Source organism: Lampetra planeri, chromosome 20, assembly GCF_965212315.1.
Source record: "Lampetra planeri chromosome 20, kcLamPlan1.2.h2, whole genome shotgun sequence".
NCBI classification, from domain to species: Eukaryota; Metazoa; Chordata; class Hyperoartia; order Petromyzontiformes; family Petromyzontidae; genus Lampetra; species Lampetra planeri.
This window is the reverse complement of record NC_136126.1, coordinates 5,864,302-5,888,073: the sequence shown is the minus strand read 5'-3', so window position 1 is coordinate 5,888,073 and position 23,772 is coordinate 5,864,302.

Below are 23,772 nucleotides of genomic sequence, written 5' to 3'. Positions count from 1 at the left end.
GCACATTACAGCGGAACGGGGATGGTACAGGGGTCATAGAGCAACAGGAATGAGAAAAACAACCCATCACGACCTCGGCGGCTAATAACACTGACTGAGCAAAGTAAATAAAGTGCAACCGTGCACAACGAATCGCATAAGAAAGGTAAGTAGTAAATTAAAAAAAGTCAAATTAATGACAAGTAAAGAGACAGCTTTAATTCTAGATTTGAAGCTTTCGTGACTGCAAGGATTCATACTCTCAGTTCTTTCGGTAAAGTCACGTAGGTAAAAAATGAAGACTTGTGTTGCCTCCGAAACGTCGTGATTTTATTATTTTATTTTATTAATTTTAATTTCATTTTTTACCTACGTGACTTTACCGAAAGAGACAGTTCTAGATTTGAAGCTTTCGTGACTGCAATTATTCATATTCTTAGGTTTTTTCGGTAAAGTCACGTAGGTAAAAAATTTAAATTAATGAAAGTTAAATAAAACAAAATAAAATAAAAATAAAATAATAAAATCACGACGTTTCGGAAGCAACACAAGCCTCCATCTTCAGGTGGAACCGTCACAGCCACGACAGCTGTATTACCGAAAAAACCTAAGAATACGAAAGAGACAGCTTTAATTGAAAATGTTTACATGTTTTAGGAAGACGACTCTTAATAGGTGCACCTTGCAGAGGCCAAGGGAATTGAGAGACACCCGGCGCGTATTGGATGTCCGGTTGCAGTCAGGAGGTGCGTGGTGTTCCATAGCTGTGGGGCTGCGCTAAAGAAGGTTCCATGTCTCCCCCCCACCCCACCCCACCCAGCGTCCCGTGAAAAAATCCTGGGACTGGGTGAGTCTCGCCGTTCCCATGGAACGGAGTGTTCCCGTGGAACGGAGTGTCAAGTGACGTCTGAGCTGATCCAGGGCTCCGACTTCACCAACCCAGACTGGCCAGCAAGGTGAGAGATGGCGAGACAACACCTAGGTGAATGATCAAGTGTGGGGAAGCGTCCGTCCAAAGTGGATTGACAAAGGGCTCCAAACCATGTGCATGTATGTATACATTCTGTGGTGGAATGATTCACCACCCCTCTGGCGGTAGGATACAAGATTCATACTCTTAGGTTCTTTCGGTAAAGTCACATAGGTAAAAAAATAATAATAATAAAATAAAATTCTCTTTACACGCTACAGTAATTTTACTGGAGCAGTTACACCTGATGACGGAGGCTTGTGTTGCTTCCGAAACGTCGTGATTTAAATTAGTTATTTTCATTTATAATTATTTTATATTATTATTATTTTTACCTACGTGACTTTACCGAAAGAAGCTAAGAGTATGAATCCTTGCAGTCACGAAAGCTTCAAATCTAGAACGGTACAAGATGCCTGGTCATGATTTGGTCCACAAGATTAAACCCTTTATTGAACATTGCGGTGAGTGGGGGCATATGTAGTGGCTGTAGGAGTGACTTGAACCCATTATATGCAATATATATGATTTCAAAAATATTGATTCTTGCATAGTAGTTTTAGTCCATGTATTGTGAGCTTAAGAAACAATACGAATCAATTATAGTATATACATGTGTTTGCTCTCCTTTTCCCCATAACAGTATATGGTTACTCTAATTCCTTAACATCAATGTGCTCAAATTAAATATACATTAAAACAATGTGCGAATGTTCCACAAAAAATATGAAGTTGTTTGACACATTGCGTTTAAAGTTTGATAGTTTAACAAAGTGACCTAAATAAAAAAAAAAGTATACAGTGATGGTGTGAGAGATCGCCCATCTGCCAATTATATTCCAGAACGTGCATTTCGCCGGATGATAATGTTGCTCTTCTTCTTGATTCTTTCGGTAAAGTCACGTAGAAGGGAAATAATAAAATAATACAAATAAAACATAATAAAATAATTCTCACGACGTTTCGGCCACAACGCAAACAGCCGTCCTCAGGTGAAGACCAGGTCTGTCGAGAAGACAGAGTCTGAATTCAGACGCTGTCTTCTCGACAGACCTGGTCTTCACCTGAGGACGGCTGCTTGCGTTGTGGCCGAAACGTCTGAATTCAGACGCTGTCTCCCCGACAGACCTGGTCTTCACCTGAGGACGGCTGCTTGCGTTGTGGCCGAAACGTCGTGAGAATTATTTTATTACGTTTTATTTTTATTATTTTATTATTTCCCTTCTACGTGACTTTACCGAAAGAACCAAGAAGATGAATCTCTGCAGTCACGAAAGCTTTAAATCGAAAGATAATGTTGCTGTTCAGACAGCGAGGACATCTCAGGGTCCTCCAAGGGCTCCTGTTAGATATTTTTTGACCTTTCACCCCCAACCCCCCAATTTATTCTCATTGCACTATCAGCATCACATCCTGAGATGAGGAATCCAACTTGAAACATCAGAGAACGGCATGCCCCATGAACTAGAGAATGGTTGTGGGATAGATTTTTTGTAGGGCTTCTCCTAAATAATCCTTCCGAGTGTAATGTCCATCCTTTGCACAACAAACATCGGTTGCACGTTCCCGTACACTCAGCTATGAGACTGTGTTCGTCGAATCACAGTCACCAAACCGTATTCTCTTTCGTCCCAAAGTTGGAATTTTTGCCAAATGTAACTGCATAACCAAATGTCTTACGATATACATACTTAAATGTAGAGTCAATAGCAACTGGGCCGAGACCATTAACTTGCTACGGGTGAGAACCCACTTTAATAACGGGTGGCTAAAATCTAGGATTAGAACCCAGGGCTGTCAGCAGCGTTGGCTCGGCGTTTCAGACCTCTGAGCCACTCGGGGCCACTTTGCTGCGGTCGGATCGAACGCGACAGCCGGGGAGAAACTTGGCCGCGACGCTGACTGCACCCGAGCTGTTTCCACAGATAGCAGTGCACCGACTGACCGCCTTCAGTGGAGCGTGGGTGTCATTCATCCTGAACTGGCCGAGGAGCTAATGTTATTAGCATGCTTCGAATGAATAAAGGCAGTATTTTTCCATTACATTACCTAATGTATTTACCCATTCTGCAGCAGCTGAAAAGGTAATTAAAGGCTCCGAAAGAAGAATGGGCCTGGAGTGCCAGGAAAATGTGCCAAAGGAGAAGAGAGAGAGAGAGAAAAAAAATACCCCATTCATGACACAATGGAACGTCACTCAGTAATAGCACCAATGTGGCACTTATGTATTTTCTTATTTGACCTTTAATAACGTATTCATGTATAATGTGTGTTTATATAATGTGTATAACCAGGCCCTATAGAGACTACACTGTAATATATATTTTCATTTATTCTGGAGGTATTTCTTGTTGATGTAGTAAAATGTAATCTTAATTAATGCGTTTAAATAATCTGGGTTGACAATATTTTTTTAAGGGTAGTATTTTGCAGCAAATCACTGTGGTTTTATTTTCATGAGAAGCATGAATGCATCGGTCTGTGAAATGAGAAGTGCAGACTTTGCATATGCTTGTCATTGCTCGTACTGGGCGATAATTATGCTAGAACAGACATTATGTTTATATTCTTACACGTTTTTATTCTCAGCCCTTTGTCAATTCACTGGTACACGAGGGCGACCATGTCAATCTTCACCACGCTGGTCATTGTGGGTTGATGTGAGCCATATCCGGGAGTAAGACATGCCGTCGGGTTTACAGAGCAGTGCAATAACGAGTGCAATAACGAGTGCATAAGTTACTAGCGTAATGTGACGACGTGTATGAAAATACAATGCGCCCCACTCTCTTCGTTTTCACGAAATTGATTTATGAATGTGCCCATGACGTCAGTGTTATTAATAATGCAATGAATTTCCAGAACAACATTGCAGGTTTGTTATATATTGTCTGTGGGTTTCTTTATTCTTTTATGGACTGGAAAAACAATATTGGATTTTTTTTCCTTCACGATCATTCCTTTAACGTGGCTCATTTGTCATTTACCCAAGAAATTGATATGCTGTCATACTTTGGCTGCAGATGTATTTGCGATTTGCTTCACTGTGAGACCAGCCCACAGTGTTGGGAATTTGAAAACATTGCCACATTGCTGTGCGAACATTTTCATAATGTACTTTTTTTATCCAGCAGTGCAGTTCTTATGCTCCACAACCCGTTCCCAAATCTAATCGAAATAGAATGTAAAATACAAATAACAGTTTAACAAAAATTGAAAGGGATATTTACAAGTACACACATATGCGCAATTTGAACAAAGTCATCCCATCTTGTATAGATTATTTCATGATTTTTGTATGATGAGATTTCAGTCAGTATAGGTACTCTTTATAATGTGCTGCAACCTATGTCCGTGTGTTTTCCGTAACAAAAATGGCGTACTTAATGGGGTACACTTGTGCAATATATTTTTCTGTGTTTGCTGCTAGATTCCAGATGCATGACGTGATCAAATGTGACAGCGCTCTTGTGCAGCGACACATTAGAAGAGCAGCAGCAGCAGCAGCAAGAGTGCAAACACACGGGAGAGTGAAACACGCCAGTGGGGTTTCAAAAAGAATGAAGATGAACTTTCTGCTGAGAACTTGACGAATCTCATGGCAGAGCGAACAAATGGGTGGAATGGTTTCAATCATAATCTCCGCATATGTGTGATGGTGACAGAGGAGCCAGGACACGTGACACTTTAACTCAAGCCAATAATGTACTTTGTGTCGAGAGGTTCATGTTTGTTGACAGAAGAGTAGGAATTAAGACGTGTCATTAGTGGTACGAGCCGGCAGTCACACGTGTGGAAACAGTTGATCAGTAATTCGTGAGAAGTCGAATAACTGATAAAGGTTTTTTTTGGGGGGGGTTAGATTGCGTGAATATAAATGTGTCATATTCTTGGTTCTTTCGGGAAAGTCACGTAGAAAGGAAACAATAAAATAATGAAAATATAAAAAAAAATGTGTTTCCCTTCTACGTGACTTTACCGAAAGAACCAGGAATATGAATCCCTGCAGTCACAAAAGCTTTAAATCAAAATTTATAAATGTGTCGTTAAACCCGCCACCACCAAACACAGCCAACTAGTGAGGATTGTCATGCAAACAGAGTTCAGCACACCGGTGTGTTGGAGAGTAAACCCACAACATTTACAATTCGAGTACGACGTTTCGCTGATGATTACAACAACGAGCTTCATCAGGCGATTAGCCAGAATTGTGAAGAAGTCTCCCCGTTTCGGTCTTAAATAGAGGATTAGAGGTGATGTCATCACTGTGAGCCGATCAGGTACGAAGATCAGAGGGGGGTTAATGTTGTCATATAAATTACAATGGATCATGTTCATCTGAGATATGCAGTACATATCTGAAATGGTCAGATGGCTCGGCAGTTGAGTGAGGGGTTGTGAGTTTAATCTCCGATTCGGGGTAGACTCAGCCCATCATCCCTCCATAGCCGATAAAACGATCATCACTTTGTGGAGAAGTCAACAGTGGTTATACTCTGGATAGACTCACCCCCGCCATAGTCATGTGGAATATCCATCACTGGGTTTTTAGCGCTGTTAAAAGGGGGGTGAGCATCGCATCGAGATCCTCGTCAAAAGGCAGCCAAACCTCTTTGAGAACATCCGCAGAATTGTGGTGGTCCCCCCACATCGTCTATCACGATCACATGAACACCAGTTAGAAGGGGGAGGAGGGGGGACACACGCGGATTAGAGAATATGCACGAGCTATTTATCATATTTTATTGTCAAGAAAAAATAGATGGGCCTGGACACTACTAGTCACGATCCGTCGAAACGAACGACTCAGTGGCGGCAGCAGGGAGAGAGAGGGGAGGGCGCTCGAAAATACGTCAGATGCACGAGATGGAGCGATTAAATCGTCTCGTGTGCAGGTGCCAGATGATTTGTTGCATAGCAGGAATGGGAGAGAGATAGCAGTGGCTTGGAGAGGCCTTCACCCATCAGTGGGTTGATCATGCCTGATTATGATGATGTCATGAATGCTACATGAACCTAACATTGGCTCATTGCAAACATTTCAAGCTTAGTTTCTCAAAAATCCTTCACAGTTATTTGTATATACATATGACCAATGCTACTGGCTATGTATAGTTAATTGTGGAGTACAATTGACTTGTTACATTTTAAGAATTAAAATACGTATACATATGGTGCCAAGGTGTTTAATAATTATCATTTAGGGGGTATATATTTATCTAAATATATTGTGATTGGTCCTATACAAAAATACAATAGAATGAAAATCTGATATGCTTATACGGTTGTGTGAAATGTGTCTTTAAAACTCACGATAATTTTTTTTTTATGAAGACGTTCGTCATCATGGGAAGGTTTTTTTGATGGGAAGAAGATTTCAAAGTTATCTCTAACTTAACAGAGGTCGATTGTTCTGATGCCTGGAGGCACTGCGACCCAAAATACAAAATAAAAATATCAGCGTTGTCAAACAAACATCTGTCAAACCTATCACTCTGAGGTCCTTATCTCTTGCCATCTGTGGTATATAGGCAACATTATATAACTTCTAAAATAAAGTGCAAATAATGCATTCAAATAACAATATATAGATGCCATGTAAATATCTATCAGCATATGAATAAAGCCAAATCAGTGTTGTAATAGCCATCATATAGAACTTGAATGCAGAACTTGAATATGTTGAATGTCAAAACACATGAAAGGCAGAGATGAATGTTTCTTGTTGTCACGAGATCACCACTGGAATTGGCCGTACTCCAGGTGTTGTTGGGAAAGTGAAGAAAAAGAACAAAATAGGGGGTGCAGGTGTGAGGTCGATTTGCTCATTTCCTTAATCCTCGTCCCAATTGCCGAAAAGCCAAGGAATTCACATCCGCAACAACTCACCCAGACATTACCTCAGTCTTTGCTCATAGATAGGCTACAGGAAAGAAAACGCAGGTCTGTCACTACGGCCCCATATGGAACAGCTATCAACTCGGACCTTTGCTCTGTTATTAGAAAATGCTGCACATTGCTATCGTCTTTGGTAATTGCCATTACCTCAAGTTGCTTCATTGCGAATGTTTTAGTTCTAAGAAGTGCCAGGCAAATCCGGTCATTATGTTCGAGTGTATGGAAAAAAAGTAATCTTTTTTGTTTTTCAAGGGAATGAAAGTAATACGAAGTTATATCACACAATGACAGTGTTTCGATTTAAAGCTTTCGTGACTGCAGGGATTCATCTTCTTGGTTCTTTCGGTAAAGTCACGTAGAAAAAAAAAATATTGTATTATTTCCCTTCTACGTGACTGTACCGAAAAAACCAAGAAGATGAATCAAGAAAATGGCAGTGTTGTCGCACATATAATGTTTAATTTACATGAAAACATAGCAATGAAAGAAAATGCGATCAACAAACTTACATCACACCGTGAAATCACCCACGTATAATATCAACACATCATTTGGCATTATACGATGTTTGTGTTCATTGTATCCATCCAGCAGTACTTAGAGTGTTCGTTCAGCTCCACCGCCGGCCGCGGGAGCCTGTTCGTCGTACAGAGTTGCGTTGTCATGCCGTCACGAGGGTGGGTTTGGAAGGATATTTTAAACTTATATGTAATATATTTTGCACTTAAGATAAACCCAATCCTGCGTGAATGTTACATCAAATGGCCCCACTCTCTTGCCCATATTATTCCAGAAGCATTATGAATAACAGTAATTGTGCTCTAGCCTCAATGATGACGGATGCATATTTTGTGGCCATGCTTCTGGGGTTATTTGTATAATAACTTGATGTAGGTCAACGTTTCTACTTTTTTAGCTAGAGTGTTTATTTAAAACATTCATCCGTTCAATTGGATATCAACAGTGAGGAAAGAAACTAAAATATGATTTTACTTAATTTACTGGCATGCAGTTGGGTCATATATCATTCGACATTCCTGAATTTTCTCAAAGACTGGATTAGAAAAAGGCCTTTCCAGATTTGTTTTGAACTTTAGGTTATTTTCTGAGTCCCGTTGGATCAATAAAGGAACAATAAGCATTATGGAGTTAATTTTAGTCTTGTGATGCGACAATTACCGATTTTTCACGTAAATATTTTCCCAGCTCTCAGGCGTTTTTTTCGCAATTGCATAACCAACCGCCGGATTTGACATTTTTTGCTAAAAAAAAAATCTTATACAGGTTTACGGAAATGTTTCCACAATTTACATTCAAAAGTTGACACGTGAAACTCAGTCAGCAGATGGTAGCATAAAAAATCTATGGTCATAAAACGACATTGGCAGTAAGATGTATTTTTCCATCGACCTGAATGCAGAACATACCTTCTAAAAATGAACCTAAATCCCATTTAATTTGGACGAAAGTGATTCACCTTAAAACAAATATTTATATATATTCGTAGTCAAATATACAGTGCAGCATTCTTTCAGGAAAGATGTTTTTTAGTATCTTGTTCTGATTCCTTGGCCATTTTAGAAGAATGCGGTGTTATTTTGTGGTGTTTTTTTTTACTGATGTCTTCAGTGAACTTTGGTGCTACCACACACACGCGCGCGCGCACAAAACTATGCTCTTGCTCTCCATAAGGAGACATCCTTGCAGACGCGGTTTAACATAGAGCACACCGTGTTTAAATGTAAATATTTGTAAACGGTAAGTGCATGGATTAAATCTCGATTTAAAGCTTTCGTGACTGCAGGGATTCATCTTCTTGGTTCTTTCGGTAAAGTCACGTAGAATGGAAATAATAAATAAATAAATAAACCTTTATAAAATTATTCTCACGACGTTTCGGCCACAACGCAAGCAGCCGTCCTCAGGTGAAGAACAGGTCTGTCTTCTCGACAGACCTGTTCTTCATCAGGTGACGAACAGGTCTGTCTTCTCGACAGACCTGTTCTTCACCTGAGGACGGCTGCATGCGTTGTGGCCGAAACGTCGTGAGAATTATTTTATTATGTTTATTTTATTTTATTATTTCCATTCTACGTGACTTCACCGAAAGAACCAAGAAGATGCATGGGTTACGTTACATCTTGAGCCCTTTTGTCAGTACCCTTGCTGGATGAAGACCTCGTGGGAGTTATTTGACCGTACCTCGCCGTGCTAGTCAGTGCGGGTAAGTGATGGAGTTGAGGGGTGGGAGAGGACTGTGTCTCCACGACTCGTTCAAAGGTAATTCACCACTGATGTTAGCCGTGGCTAGAAATTGAATTCAGGTATCTGGTGGGTTCATTGCACAAACCATGGGCCTGTCTTGGGGTGAAGCAGAGAAAGCTGCTGATGATCGTCCGCCATGGTGTGGGCTTGTTGCGGCCTTATGCTCCACAGGGAGCTAGTAAGTAAGTCATGGCACAGTGTGTTAACCACAGTGCCACCATTTCACCTCGATATACATTGAGACTCCGATCTGACGGGAGATATTAAACTATCTCCAATCTATAAAAGTGATTAGATAATTGGCAAAAGTTAGTTACTCTGATGAAATCTCACTTATCAACATAAATACATTGTACACAATTACAACGTCGAACTTGCTCTCCAGTCAAGAGCTGTCATATTTGAGTGGTTGTCGTGAGAAGAGGCATCTGCATGGCCATAAAACAAATCCAAACAACATGTGCTAATTGATATTCCAGCAGGTGAGTTTTATTGGTGAATGGCCACTCATTTATTTTGCTGCCTTTTTTAATGTCATAACAACTCCATTCGGCTCTAAAGTATTTGGCTGCAATACATTTCCACGTGATAAGCCACTTCGTTGGGCTATCACTTGTGGCCAGATGGCTTCTTAAAATATCTATATAGCTCAGTTTGCCTTACCTTGTAACATTAAAAAGAAGAGTTTAATGTAATTTTTTGTTTAAAGTAAATGTGTGTCACTGTCTTTGTGTGTGGGGAGCGGTAGTGTAGCAGCTACCACGATGCGCTATGAACCCTGGCGACCCGAGTTCGATTCCAGGCCAACACCAGTGACAATTATCTGAACCGATCCTGGGCCTCTCCTAGGTCGACTCAGCCTAAAATGAATACCTGCTGCGGTGTGTAAACATCGCCACTCGGGTGTTGGCCAACCATCCCCTCGTGTACCGTGCCGGCGTTCATAGGTGCTTGCTAACATCACTTGCCCCAAGTCTGTTCAGGCAATAGGGGTGATCTTTGTACTTTCTGTTCGTCCAGTAGCATGGTGCCTCTCCTGGGAGCGATCTACCGTGAGGTCTGCTGACGTCGTAACGATGCTCCTATGCTGCCAGGAGCTCGGATCTCAACAACACGTGGTCCCAGGCATGTATGCTTGGACGTCCACTGCTGGACCACTTTAAAAAAAAAACAGGGCCAACGTTCAACAAAGTTTTGCAAGTGTGAGATGATTTAAACGTGGCCCCTTTTTTTTGATCACACAAGTGAAACATTTGCTGTGATTTTCAGCTCTTAAAAAATTGGCCCACAGTACTTGCCAGCTTCGTGATCATGTTTCTGTTTTGTTTAGCCCGCATACTGTATTATATGTGTGGGTGAATATATCCCTATATATGTTGAGGTCCACTCAGCCCTTCAACTCTGTGTGTTCAATACAATGACAACCACTTTGTGGGAAGCCAGCAGTGATTTTCCTATGGAATGACTGGATCTTGCCCCAGAATGTGGACTTTCCACGACCAGCTCTGGGTTGTACACAGAGGTGAGTACTGTTCCATGCTTGCGTGAGTGGGAAAAGTGTTTTTTTTGTATTTTTTTGCGTTGCAACTCATGCTCTGTTACATATTTGTAATTCACGAGATGCTAATTGATACACTTTTGTGTTTTTTTACAGCAAAAACAAACGTTGTGATAAACAATGTGAAATATATTTTATTTGCTTTAAACTATGCAACTATTTTTAATTTTACCAGGGCCCACCGAGCTATATCGATATTTTTCAGAAGCGACCTGGCCACAAATGATAGCTTAACGAAGTGGCTTGTCATGTGGATATCAGCCAAATACTCTAAAATCATGTTTCTAAATGTGGGGTGAAAAAACCTGAGGACCCAGAGAAACATCCACGTGACCACGGAAAGAACACACAAACTCCAAATATGCAGGCGAAAGGATTGGGATCGAACCCACAACCTCTTATATTCTAGATTTGATGCAGCAAATCTGGCTGTGACGGTCCCACCTGATGACAGAGACTTGTGTTGCCTCCGAAACGTCGTGATTTTATTTTATTATTTTTTATTAATTTTAATTTCATTTTTTACCTACGTGACTTTACCGAAAGAACTAAGAGTATGGAACCTCCTATATACTAGGCAAAGTAGTTAACATCTTGCCACTGTGTCACCCCATGGTGTTATGATACACATCGACTCCGTTCAACAGTAAAATAAAAGCACTCTCTGCATTTCTTTTTGGACGATTGGAAATGGCTTTGTGGGTTTAGACAAATAACTTTATGTTCTGGCTCCCCTGTGCCAAGGTAAAGCTTGCAAGACATACATAACACCGTTAGGAATTGGTACAAGTTGTTTTCATAAGCGCGCACATTGAAAGCGAGTTTGGTGTTCCTGCATAACCGGCGAGTGGGAAGGTGCCTATAGAATCCATCACATCAAACAGGGCAGAGCGACAAGGCCTCACTTGGGTCCAGCTTGAGACGTAAAACATCTGGAATTTTCAGTGTTATTGATGCCGGAATCCATTCCCAGGCTGGCGATTTCATACAATGGAATACAAATGGCTTGTCTGTGCTATTGGTGCTGCGAGTCTTGATGCGTGTTGGTATGTGGGCCTCACCTTTTCCCTGCTGCTCCACTTCCCCGGTAGCAGAGCTAACATTTGTGGGATTTCTTTTGCTGATTGCTTTCCAATGATACAAGAAAACACGTGATGAGCTGGTAAAGATATTCCAACCTTCTCCCTCCCCTTCTCTCCCCTCCCCATGCTTTACGATTCTTCTCTGTCCTATCTGTCTCGTTCGTAAGCTGTCTCGACCATTAACTATTAAAATACCATTAGCTTTAAGAAACATATGCATTTCACATTTTTCTGAATTTAAAATAATCGAGTCTTACATGAACAGTTTGCTGCAAGAATATAAGAACAAATATGCAGCTGTAAATTGATAAGAGTGTTAAATTACTCTTTGCTTCTTTCGGTAAAGTCACGTAGAAAATAAAATAATAATAGAATACGACGTTTCGGTTGCAACACAAGCAACCATCATCAGGTAAGAATGAGTGATAAAACACAGACACGGGAACAGCATAGGCAGACACACATGCAAAGAGATACACACACAAAGACACACAGAGCGAGACACACACCAAGATAAACAGAAAGTGTCAAACGCCTAATTATAATCTGTATCAACATTGATACATAAATGCAACATTGCATTGAGAGGACAATAGAACATATTCAAGTAGAGTACACTCTATGAAGTTAAAAAACTTTTCATCCAGTTATAATAGTCATTGGTATTATAATAATATCTACTGCTGGATGAAGGCCTTCCCATGCCACCGCTATCTCTAACAGTCATGGGGTGCAACGGTCCATCCATCCAGCCTTCCCACACCAAACCACTCACGGAGTTTGGCAATACTTCAACAGCATGGGCTGGTGCAGTGTGAGGGTTCAGGACTTGTGTGAATATCACGAGCCACTGATGTTAGTTGGCCATGACCAATAATTCAACTTGTGTGACGAGGTTCCGAGCAGAATGTGCTGATCATTGTACCATCACACCATCCCACTACAGTCATATGTGTCAATTATTAAAACGATTAGACCCACAACATGTAAAAAAAACTATAAACTATGACAAAAATAAACAAAGATATTCACGATTGCCTTTGGAGCCCAAAACTGGACAAATTAAAGCATAACTTACATATTTTTATTACGTTTTAAAATAGCTCACATCAAGAAACCTAAAAGTATATTTCCATTTTCTAGGTGAACATCTTTAAATTAATTGTAAACAGCTGATTGTAGATTATAATCTCAGTTTCGAACAGTCATAGAATCTAGAATATATTCATGTCCAGGGTCAAAAACTGTGTTTTTATCCTCTGCCTATCTATCACCTTCTCTTACTCATTGTAAAATAAACACACCCAATGTTCTGTACACTTACTTGAGAAGCAGTTGCATTTAGAAGGGACATAAATTCAACTTGTATTTTATTCATGGCCACCAATTAGCTCTTAGTACATTTAGTTACCGTCCACTCAACGTGTTCTGTGTGAAACTGTTAGCGGATTATGTTTGCAAAAGCATCTGCCAAATATATTAGTCTCTGAACACACAAATCTTGTCCCTTCAACGAATTTAGAAGAATACTATTATCGTGTATTTGCAATTTCTATTGTACAACTTGCCTAGGAAAAGGTGCAAATTGTCGATGAAAGTGTCGTTCAGGAACACATTATTATATTCTTACTTTAAAATGACGGAGAAAAGTGACAACATCCTGAAGATGGCAGTTCATTCCTCACCTTGTTCCTTCTTTTTTCCTGTTTGTATCATTTATTTGCTGGGCTCTCTATCACTCTGGGGATCATTGTAATTACGGGATCGTTTGACGCCGGTCACGTGGAAGTTGTGTACTCTGTATTTGTGTGTGTGCTTCCTTACTGGTTGTTGTTGTTGTTGTTGAAAATATGAATAAAATAAATTCCAGTTCACTGAGAGGGAGGGAATGATGGCATCAACCTAAACTTGACCTCACTGAGCCTTCAGCACTTGTGCTCCAGGTGTCCACTTGAGCCACGTGAAGTCATCCTGGAGGAATGTTATGGGTCTCCTGGGATCTGACCTTTGTGCACAAGGATTAGAGATCAGACGTTTTTAACCACAAGCCCCTTCATTATTTTTCTAAGTTATTTAAAAGTCTTGTTTTAGGAAATCAACACCCTTTAGGGAATTCTGGTAGATGGTTGTTAATTAATTTAAGATTTTCCTTTTGGCTTCCGTGATCGAGGAAAATGTACGTTTTCACCGTAATTTTATTTTCAAATATCAATTTGCTCAAATAAAAAACCGTCGAAAAAGACCCCCTAGACCAGCAAGACTAGTACAATGTTTCAAAGCATATTGTGTAATTTTTTTACATACCCAGTGGCATAGTTTGGACCAAGAAATACACGTCATTAATTCCTTGGAATACCTTTGCAAGGGTCTTTTACATAACCATGCCACTTGCCTTGCTACTCACACGGAGAGGCTCACGTGATAAAGAGAGATACATCACTGACGATCGTGCAACGTGTTGGAACAGTTTAAGTAAAATGGGCAGCTCTGGTGGGCCTTCGCTCGTTTGGATATTTTGTTTGGTTCAAACGTGCGCACGTTGAATTCACAAGACCAACATGAGCGCTGGCATGAGAAGGCCCCCTTTATGGTGCTGTTTTATTTGGGCTGCACTACTCATCGATGGAATGTCCAGACATTCGCTTTATGAGCAAATCGGCGGGCCGCTCAAGAGACAGTGGCTGAAGGAAAATATTTTCACTGGCTACATAAGATCATACTTTTCTTTACAGAGAAGCTCCTGAACCCCCTTTTTATTTTTATTGTAGCTATAAACTGGTAACTCTATTTAAATTAACTGCAATGACATCTCTTTAAAATCTATAATGGGTACATCAGGAAAGCAGAAAATAATACGGTTTTCTACGAAACATATAACCCGTGCTCTATATAATTTATTAGGTGATGCTGAAAGTCCTATAGCATTTTCAGACTGGGAAATATTCGAAACGTGCTTTGTAAATTCCTACATTTAGTTTACCCTAACTTTATATGCGAGGCCTGCTGAGTGTCCCCACCATACCTGTCTGTATGCTGCTGAAGCATCGTACAACTGAGGTGCGTATCGATGCATCGATTCCTCCTCTCACGATGCACGCAACGAATCGTGCGTGTAACAATTGATGAAATTATCGATTCATATTTAAGGCAAATGGTAAATGTGCAACCCTGCATTTGCTTGCCCATGCCACTGGTAACGGAAAGGCCTCCACCCAGACATTAGCTCTGTTGGAGCCCTTCGCGATCTGGCAGAGGGTAGACCACACATTGGTGAGGTGTGGTGTGGTGGCATCAGCGGCTTTGGCCGTGGCGACATCTGTATCTGATGCAATTATTGCCATGTGTATTGTTATCGTCACCCTTAAAATATAGTTTGTATAATATGTGACAGGTACACATTACGTGGCAATCCTTGAATGAGTCTACGTAGATGTACACGCAAATATTTGCTTTCGAAACGTTTTGACTCTCTTGCAGTTACACACTATATTTAATTTGCAACTGCTATTGCCATTTTATCACGTCGAAGACATTTTCGTTTATAACTCAGAATATGTGCATTGTAGTGTACACAAAGCATCTAGTCCAATGTCATATCAGAGACTCAAACATGACTTGTATTTAAACAAACAAGAACATACCTTCAGCGGCAACGTGAACCTGTCGGTCAAATTTGCAATGCAGAAATTCCCAAGTGGTTTAACAGTGGCCGAGATCTAATACCCTAAAAAGGGATTCCTTTCGGATTCCAGGGGATCCTGTAGCACTTGTGCACAATTAGTTCAATTGAGTTGTAATGTGAGCAATTGTATGCGGACAGGCTTCATTAGCACATATTCTCGAGATCGGTCCGATACCTGCATTTTTTGTGCGCTGTTACTGAGACGCGGGACAAAACACAAAAAAACGGAGGAACACGCGAAAGTGACTCGGTGTGAAATCGGAGCCACCTCCCGCTTGATTCACCGAGTTGCCCAAAGGGGTTTCATTCATAATCCCCTATTAGCGGTCTAAACCCTATCTGGCAATAAATAATAGAGGCAGCTAGCTGGAATGTGCAATTATATCCCTGCCAGGGCATTACCAGCGGGAACATTAGATAATAAACACACGCATGCCAAACGTATAGATAGCAGATGTCAATATCAATTATGAGCTAATGTTTCGTGACATGCTGAGGCCAAACACGATGGTAATGCTGATGCCAGTTTTGACTGAAATGTGTAGCTGTCGTGGTCATGCACTAAGGCCGTGGATTTATAGTAAAGGTTAACGAATACCCTTTAACGCTTTGCAGACAAACATTACCCAAGACAGTCTGGTGATTTATTGACTTAAAAATGTGTAAGAAAGAGCATGCACGTGTTACTGACCTCAAGTCCCGGTGTTGTCTATGGAAATTAATCTATGGAATTCTAACAAATAACTTTGTTTTTCTAACAAAATTGGGTCCAAAGTAGAAATTACAAAAACAAGCTAAGGAAATTATCTGCAAAATCATTCAAAGTTTAAAATGTTTTTTTGCCATTATTTTATTTCTGGAAATAAACACTACTGCAGGTCATTTATAGAAAGTGCCGCAGTGTTTCCATGTTTGAACAGACATGTTCCGTTATGAGCTTGCGTGGTTCCCATCTTTGCTTTATTGTGTTGAAGCCCGTTAATGTTAGGGTTCTCCTTTGAAGGAAATGAGTCGTTTGTTTGTTCTGGCAAAGATTGAAAACTTGCTGAATCTTTTTGAACAAACTCAAGGCACCCCCCCCCTGCCGCTACAGGGCATCCCGAAGAAAACCCATTGTTCTAACAAAAATGCATCACCGCAAAAATAAATAAAATTAATCTTTCCTAACTGTGAAAAGATTCCTGTTTTTCCAGGCAGAGAAAGCTCTTGTACATTGTTTGGGAGAAAAACAATCCTAGCTTGTTTTGAGGTTTGCATTTAACTTGGTATCAACATATCACCGCATTCATTAACAGGATACATTTTTACATTACTAGCGTGTTAGATATTTTGAGATATTGTATTCGTGTATTTGTATAGTACCTGCATAAATTGTATTTCTGAGTGCATATCGACAGGAAAAGATGTACAAACAGCATTTCCCACATCATACAGAGGGCCTCCTCAATCCATGAAGTATAGGAGATGTATGATCATTGGACGATGAATGAATTTACCCCACCACCAAATCAGAGTTCTGACAAAAAGCCCTCATTTGTCCACCAGATGAATGTGGCTTCATATAAAATAATTGCCTGCAAGTCTCTCTACCCCATCGTGTGCTGTCGGTCATCATTCTAAACACCAGGTGGCCCCGTAGCCCTTCCCATTGTCTCCCGTTACAAACATACAGCGGACTTGTCTCTTGTTTTGAATGTAGCTCATGCATTACATTCCGACTCGTTTTAGGTCGCGATAATCACAATAAATAATAAGAATACGAAGGTTATTTTATTAGTGTCACCCGTGTTTTTTAGGAGAGCGTGAACGTTCTCTAGCTGACTGCAGAAGCCTCTGCTGGGTTTCTTTTCGCTAGAATGTTCTTTGCTTGATTCAGAGAGTAAACATAACGTGAAATGCAAGAGGGCTTAAACACCCCACCCCCAGTTGAGTTCAACTGCCAGCCACCAGTTTTTTCTAACCTTAACCTGCCACCCAGCTCAAATACTTATCCAGAAACAATATACAGCATCATGCAATTAAAGTTGGCCTCCCGTGCACAATTACATAACCTGCGTGCATTTGTAAACACTTGTGTACGAGCCTCTTTTTCACATATATCGCGTTACCTCCTTAGTAAGCAGACTGTGGAAAACCTGACCGGACCGTATTGTTGTGACCATTGGACCATTGTGACATCGGTTACATTCAGCCGAGGCACTGGAGACATCCATTCAGATTTCGTCCCCAGTACCACCCCCCCCCCTCTCTCGGCCTGTTGCTTTGGCGAGTAAATCTGGACATGGACCTGTGGGTTTCTGCTATACAAAGCCAGACCCAAGAAAAAGTCAACAGACTTGGCTTACAAATGTACTCTGTGCCCTAAAACATATAACAACATATTTTGGCCCACAATGAAGTAACTGCTGTACTTTTAGAGGTTTGATCATTCTTTTGATTTTAACCATGCCTTGTCCAAGGCTGCCAGAATTATTTTTTTTAATCGTCGCTATTGGTTACCGCGTTGCAAATACTGAGTGAAAAAAAAATCCCCCCATAAATCTTCATCGTTTCTAGCGTTTCTTGTAATTAAATTTCATATCGTTAATTTTCAACGGTTCCCCTCCCAGCGCATGCGCGGCCGCGCGACTCGCTGTCCTGGAAACACCGCTTGAAAGGCATGCCAATCACCTTCTGGTAAATGTAAAAGCAAATGGAAACAGCTATTTCTGGGGTTCAAACAGAGGGAAATGTAAATATCAAGTTGGATCCTTCCCAGCCCTGGGTGTCAATACACACGTCAGCACATTGTTATTCAGTCGCATTCCCCTAACACATGGCCTGGATCCTTGCAGCTGCTGGAATTACCCAGGATAGCCCCCATACTGCGAGGAGCACATAGAACCAGGGGCAAGGGGAGGGGGGTTCGAGTGATGTATTATCTTTTGTCACAGGAGCACGCTCCAGGAAAGTATTCGAGGGTGGGCGCATGTTGGGGGGGGGGGTAAAGAGAGCGAAGGGGCGTGAAGTGGGTAGGAGTTCGGGGAAAGGCGAAGGGGTCGGGGGAGTATCGTGGTGGTGGTGGCGGTGGTGGTGGTGGTGGCGGTGGTGGTGGTGGTGGCACGCTCAAAAAATTAACACGCTTTTTTAAGTTTCTTTCCACAAACCGCCCGGGGTGCATTGCCGTACCGCGAAGACACATTTAGAGCTTATTTCCATGATGCTCGGCGAACTGGCGATTCGTCATAATTGCTGTGTTGTGTTGTCTATTTCCATCTGCGTTCGTATGAGAACAATTGGTGACAACAATAGCAAAGGGAAAATGACATGGCACACTTGCGAGAAAAAATATAATGAAGATTGTAATCAAATAACCATTGTCACGCAGGTTGAACACTTTGGACCCATGTGTACGAGACAAACTAAGATTGTGAAACATTTGTATTGATCGCAAAAGCTGATATAATTATGCATTATGTAGTTATAACGTTTTTTTTTAAGAACCCGTTACGCTTGTTATATATTCGATTGACGGCTGGACAATATATGTGCTGCGTTCAGTTTAAATAAAATTCCATTGCAGTAAACTGTTAAAGACAAATTAAGAATGACAGAATACGTTTATTTTACTTATCTCTTTCCGAGCCGTGATATTTGCTGGACAGACCATTGGAAATGTATTTCTGCACTGCAATGTTGCTTATAGCGACGTATAGTAGTCGTAGTATTGCTATACTCCGAGAACTGAATGGAAAATAGCAAAGCGTTGTAAGTATCTAATCACTTTCTAACAGCTCACGTAACCAAAAAAAAATTCTAACTTGAACAAATTTACGCATGTGGCCCATAACGACACTTGTTAAATACGGCCCAGTCTCACGAGAACAGAAGAAACTGAACCATTCCAAAACAAACAATCCTACCTATGAATCTCAACAATATCTCATCACATTCAGTAGAAAAGCCACGAGTATTAAATCGCACCGTTTAAAAAAAAATGCTTACAAACATGATGGTGTTAGAGCACGCCGGTCAAACGTGGGCAGCCAAGTTTTTTATTGTTTTTTTTAAATTGCCAGCGATCTAAATTTACCTCCCGTTACCTAGAACACTCCACGGCACAGCAGTGGCATCCGTGAAGCTTTGCCGGGTTTAGTCGCCCGTTGTGGGGGAATGGGACGGACACTATTTTTTGCTTTTGTCCACACGGGCTTGAGAACGGGGCATGTCGGAAGTGAGGCTCCCAAGACCAGCGTTTTTCGCCGTCACCCCGAAATTGTGGCCGCATACTCAGCTCGGAGGTTTGCTTAGCAGCCAGAAAAACAGACGTCACCGAGCACAACACACAGTGGCTCCGAACCAAAAGGCCATGCTTATTTTGCAGAGTTAGAAAAGTGATGACGTACAATCGACCCGTGCTATTTAAACACGCGCTTCAAATTGATCATCGTCGCGTCAATTAAAGCATTTGCTTCGTTAACGTTCACAAGCTCACTTGAGCATTCTCACTTTGTCGATGTGCATGCGAATTTTTTTGTTGTTGTAAAATTCACAATTTGCGCGAGACCAGGTGGGGAAGGTATACGTTACAGCGCGGAGATTCAGTTTAAATGATGCTGTGAAGAGTGAACTATGAAATAGATTGTGCTCTAATAATCTAGTTAGTCAAATAAGGCTGTTATTCAACTGATACTTTCAAGCGCGCATTCGAAAAAAGAAATCATTCTTTCTGGCTACGTCGCCACTGGGCATCCATCGCTTGGCAGAGTGCAGTGATTCCTGGTCAGAATGCGGTTGTTCCATTTGAACATCGTGGCCAAAGAATGTACCAATGGTTGATTTACTGACGCTATCTATGCTCAGTCAAGCCTTGTTCGTGTTATAGGAAAGAACATCATGGAAATAAATATGTGGTCGGAGAGTTTTTTTTTGCTGAGAAAGTATCGTGTGTCCAACGCGAGGCTTTAAATCGACCCTGGTTAAATTACTTTGAATTTGGCCTTCCATTTGTAAGAATTGTTTATTTAAGATTTACAATAAAAGTGCTCTACGATATTTTTTCTTGCATAAATGGTGTCACCTTCCAAAAACACAGAGGTAACACAAATGTCTTATAATATATGATCACGTGAGAAGGATATTTCATTATTAATACATTGCCTAACGATGCATCACATGGTCCGCCGTGATAATGGTTAAATGTAGGCGCAGCCCTGCAATTGCTTCACACCACTGCTCATGGATATCGAGAGATTCCCCCTGAAGGGAGTATTTTGGCCTACTCTTCCACGCGGGCCATACGTCTTGGATGAGGTAGGAGTACCCACGCTACCCATGTACACTGCTTGGTGGACAGAGTTGGTGAAGGGTGGGGCAGGGGGGCGATTCCATCAAAAAAAATCTCGCACGAATGTTTCATCTTCCACCACAGGAATCAAATTTAACCCGCGACCTTTGCATTGCATCACATTAAGCGCAGTTAGTACCCAAGCAAATATCATCTTGGCGGGGTTTTTTTTTAAATTCGTGAATGCGTGACGTCATTGACAGAACGATGCCCCTTTGCGCGGTCGTGATCGAGCGTGATTCATGCCGAGGAGACAGATTGCCACTCGGCAAGCATTAAAACTGCTCGGTGAGCAGACGGGCTCCTCACTCGCCTCGGCTCCTGATGAGCGGCTACTGGCGCTCTTTTGTGAGCATCCCTGCCGGGCCATCACGCCTTGAAATGTGGCACACATCTGCTGGCAGTTATCTAAAATGGGGCAATTTCCCATTCCTAGAAAAAAGGAATGTAATGGGATATTCAAGTGTTTTATGCTTAAATACAGCATCAGACAAACGTTAATTCGCATTTGTGTGTATGCTGATGCTCCTCGTTCTGATTTGGACGATTTCTTTTAAAGGTTCTACGGTAAAAAAAAAAGAAAATATTATTTTGTTTAGAAAAAAACCCCGCATATATTTAAAGCATAAGGTTGCGGTCATGAGTAAAATTTATTGTGGTTATTTGAGTCATTATTAGTTCCATATTTTGCTTGAAGCAGTTGATTTTGTTAATTTGAAATGAATGTTGTGCTTGAAAACAAACAATTTATAAAAGTCAAATCAAGATTTCGACACAATCATGTTTATTTATATATATTTGAGACAATTGAACTGCTCTGCCTTAAACACAAAACAGTAAAACCGTGCAGATATGAGTTATCAAACATTATTTTGTAATTTTGCCCGAGGCATGGTAAGCTGATGAATTCCTGCATGCCCTGACATTTAAAAATGTGAATAATTATTTGGCTCTTACATTGTTAAAAGTCGAGTAATGTGGAGGCTGTTGGTAGACAGACCATACAATAAGCAGATTAATTAGGAGCCAACAACAACCTAAGTGGTCCTCGGATATTAAACATGTTTGGTCTTCAAAGATTTAGGTTAAGTATAATACATCACAATTAAAGCGATAGCTGTCTCAAATAATACCGTGGATTGTATGATGCAAGTTGTACGAGCCTCTGACATGGCATTTAGCCAAAATGAGCTCTCTGTCTCTGAATGGAATGCATAAGCACTGTGGGAGTGTCAACGATAATGGAGAAATACAGTCATGTCGGCAGCACAGTGAGTGACAAGCTCACTCCTGTGAGCTTGCACGCGATCGGTTGCACGTCCACGCACACCCTGCCCGCTATATCTGACCGTGGCGTTGCAAGTGTGGACGCAAGTGTGCAGAGCAGCGTTAAGATCTTAATTACTTCTATGAAACTCATTTCGTCCCGTTCTCACGTTTTCTCTCCTTCATTACGCCACGTAGTTACGTGTTCACAAAGTAGCTCCGTCACACCTCTAGCATTCACACCCCAAGAGTTCACGCATCGAAACAATCACGTGGTAAAATGAATGCGAGTGTAAGGGAACATACTCATAAATAGAAAAAGTATCACTCGGCATCTATACATTAGCATAGACCTGTGGGGCAAAACATCTCTATTTAAATCCCTGTTCGCAAAACAGAATTAGATGTGTCATCAATTCCAGCCACTAACGAAACCTAAAACAAATCATTTAGCGCTGGTCACGCTAGTGGAGCATCACAGCTGATGGCAATGATGAGTCCTGGAGGATTTATGTGGCTTCGTGCCAGATATTTTAGGGGATTTAAGAGGAAGGGATTAGGTCATTAGAATTCATATGGGGTAAATTTATAGCTCTGAGGAAAATGTAGCAATGTAATGAGACAAACAGATTTAGTTTTTTTTTCTACGGGAATACGTTTTTTTCTCCATATACACACATGTTACACATAAGAGCTCTAAAATAGCAATTGTATTTATTTGTATATAATTTTCACGACTTAGGAGTTTGCATGCTATAGAAGAGTGTTTCTTAACCTTTACTGCAGGCTTGCACCCCTTTGATTGATTGTCAATCGTAAAACAAGTGTATAATGTTAATAGATTTGATGAAATAAAGTAGTTGTACTTACGTGACCGTGCTTAATGTGTGTTTTGATGATTTACCTTCTGAAAAAAATCTGCCCATGTCTCGCACCCCCAGAAAGGGCATCTCGCACACGTATTTCTTGTGGAAAGGTGACTTCTATAAACAAAAGGAAGGAGCAGCAATGGGCTTTTCTTTGTCTCCTGTGATAGCGAATTTGTACATGGAAGATTTTGAAACAAAAGCAATGGCTTCGAGCACACTGAACCCTCTGCTTGGTTGAGATATGTGGATGACACATTGTTGGTCTGGCCACACGGCAAATATACACTTAACGAATTTCTAAATCATCTCAACTCGCAAAAACCATTCATCCAGTTCATCGATGGAATGAAGCTGACGGAACTCTACCATTTCTGGATATTCTGGTCGGGCGCGGTCGAAATGGTAAAATAACACACAGGGTTTCCCAAAAGAAAATGCACACTGACGCCTATCTGAATGCATAGTCACACCATTACCCCCGCACAGAAATCCTCTCTCATCAAGACACGCATACATCGGGCTAAAAAAGCGTAAGATGGTGATAGTCTGAGAAGTGAAATTAAACATGTTAAAGAAGCGCTGCAATTATATGGTTATAATGAGGCACAAATCAACAGGGCATTGAATGCCAAAACCAAATCAAACAACACGAGCCTTGAAACTGACCAAGTAATTAAAACTATTAAAATGCCGTACATTGCGGGAGTAACTGATAAACTAGCCAGATGTTTGGAAAAACAAAACATTCGAGTCAGAAATTAATATCTGGTACAAAAGATGTATTACCTAAGCTATCAACAGAAGGTGTGTACCGGATGTACTGCACTTGTGGCAAATGCTATGTTGGGCAATCATGACGAATGATCAGCACGAGACT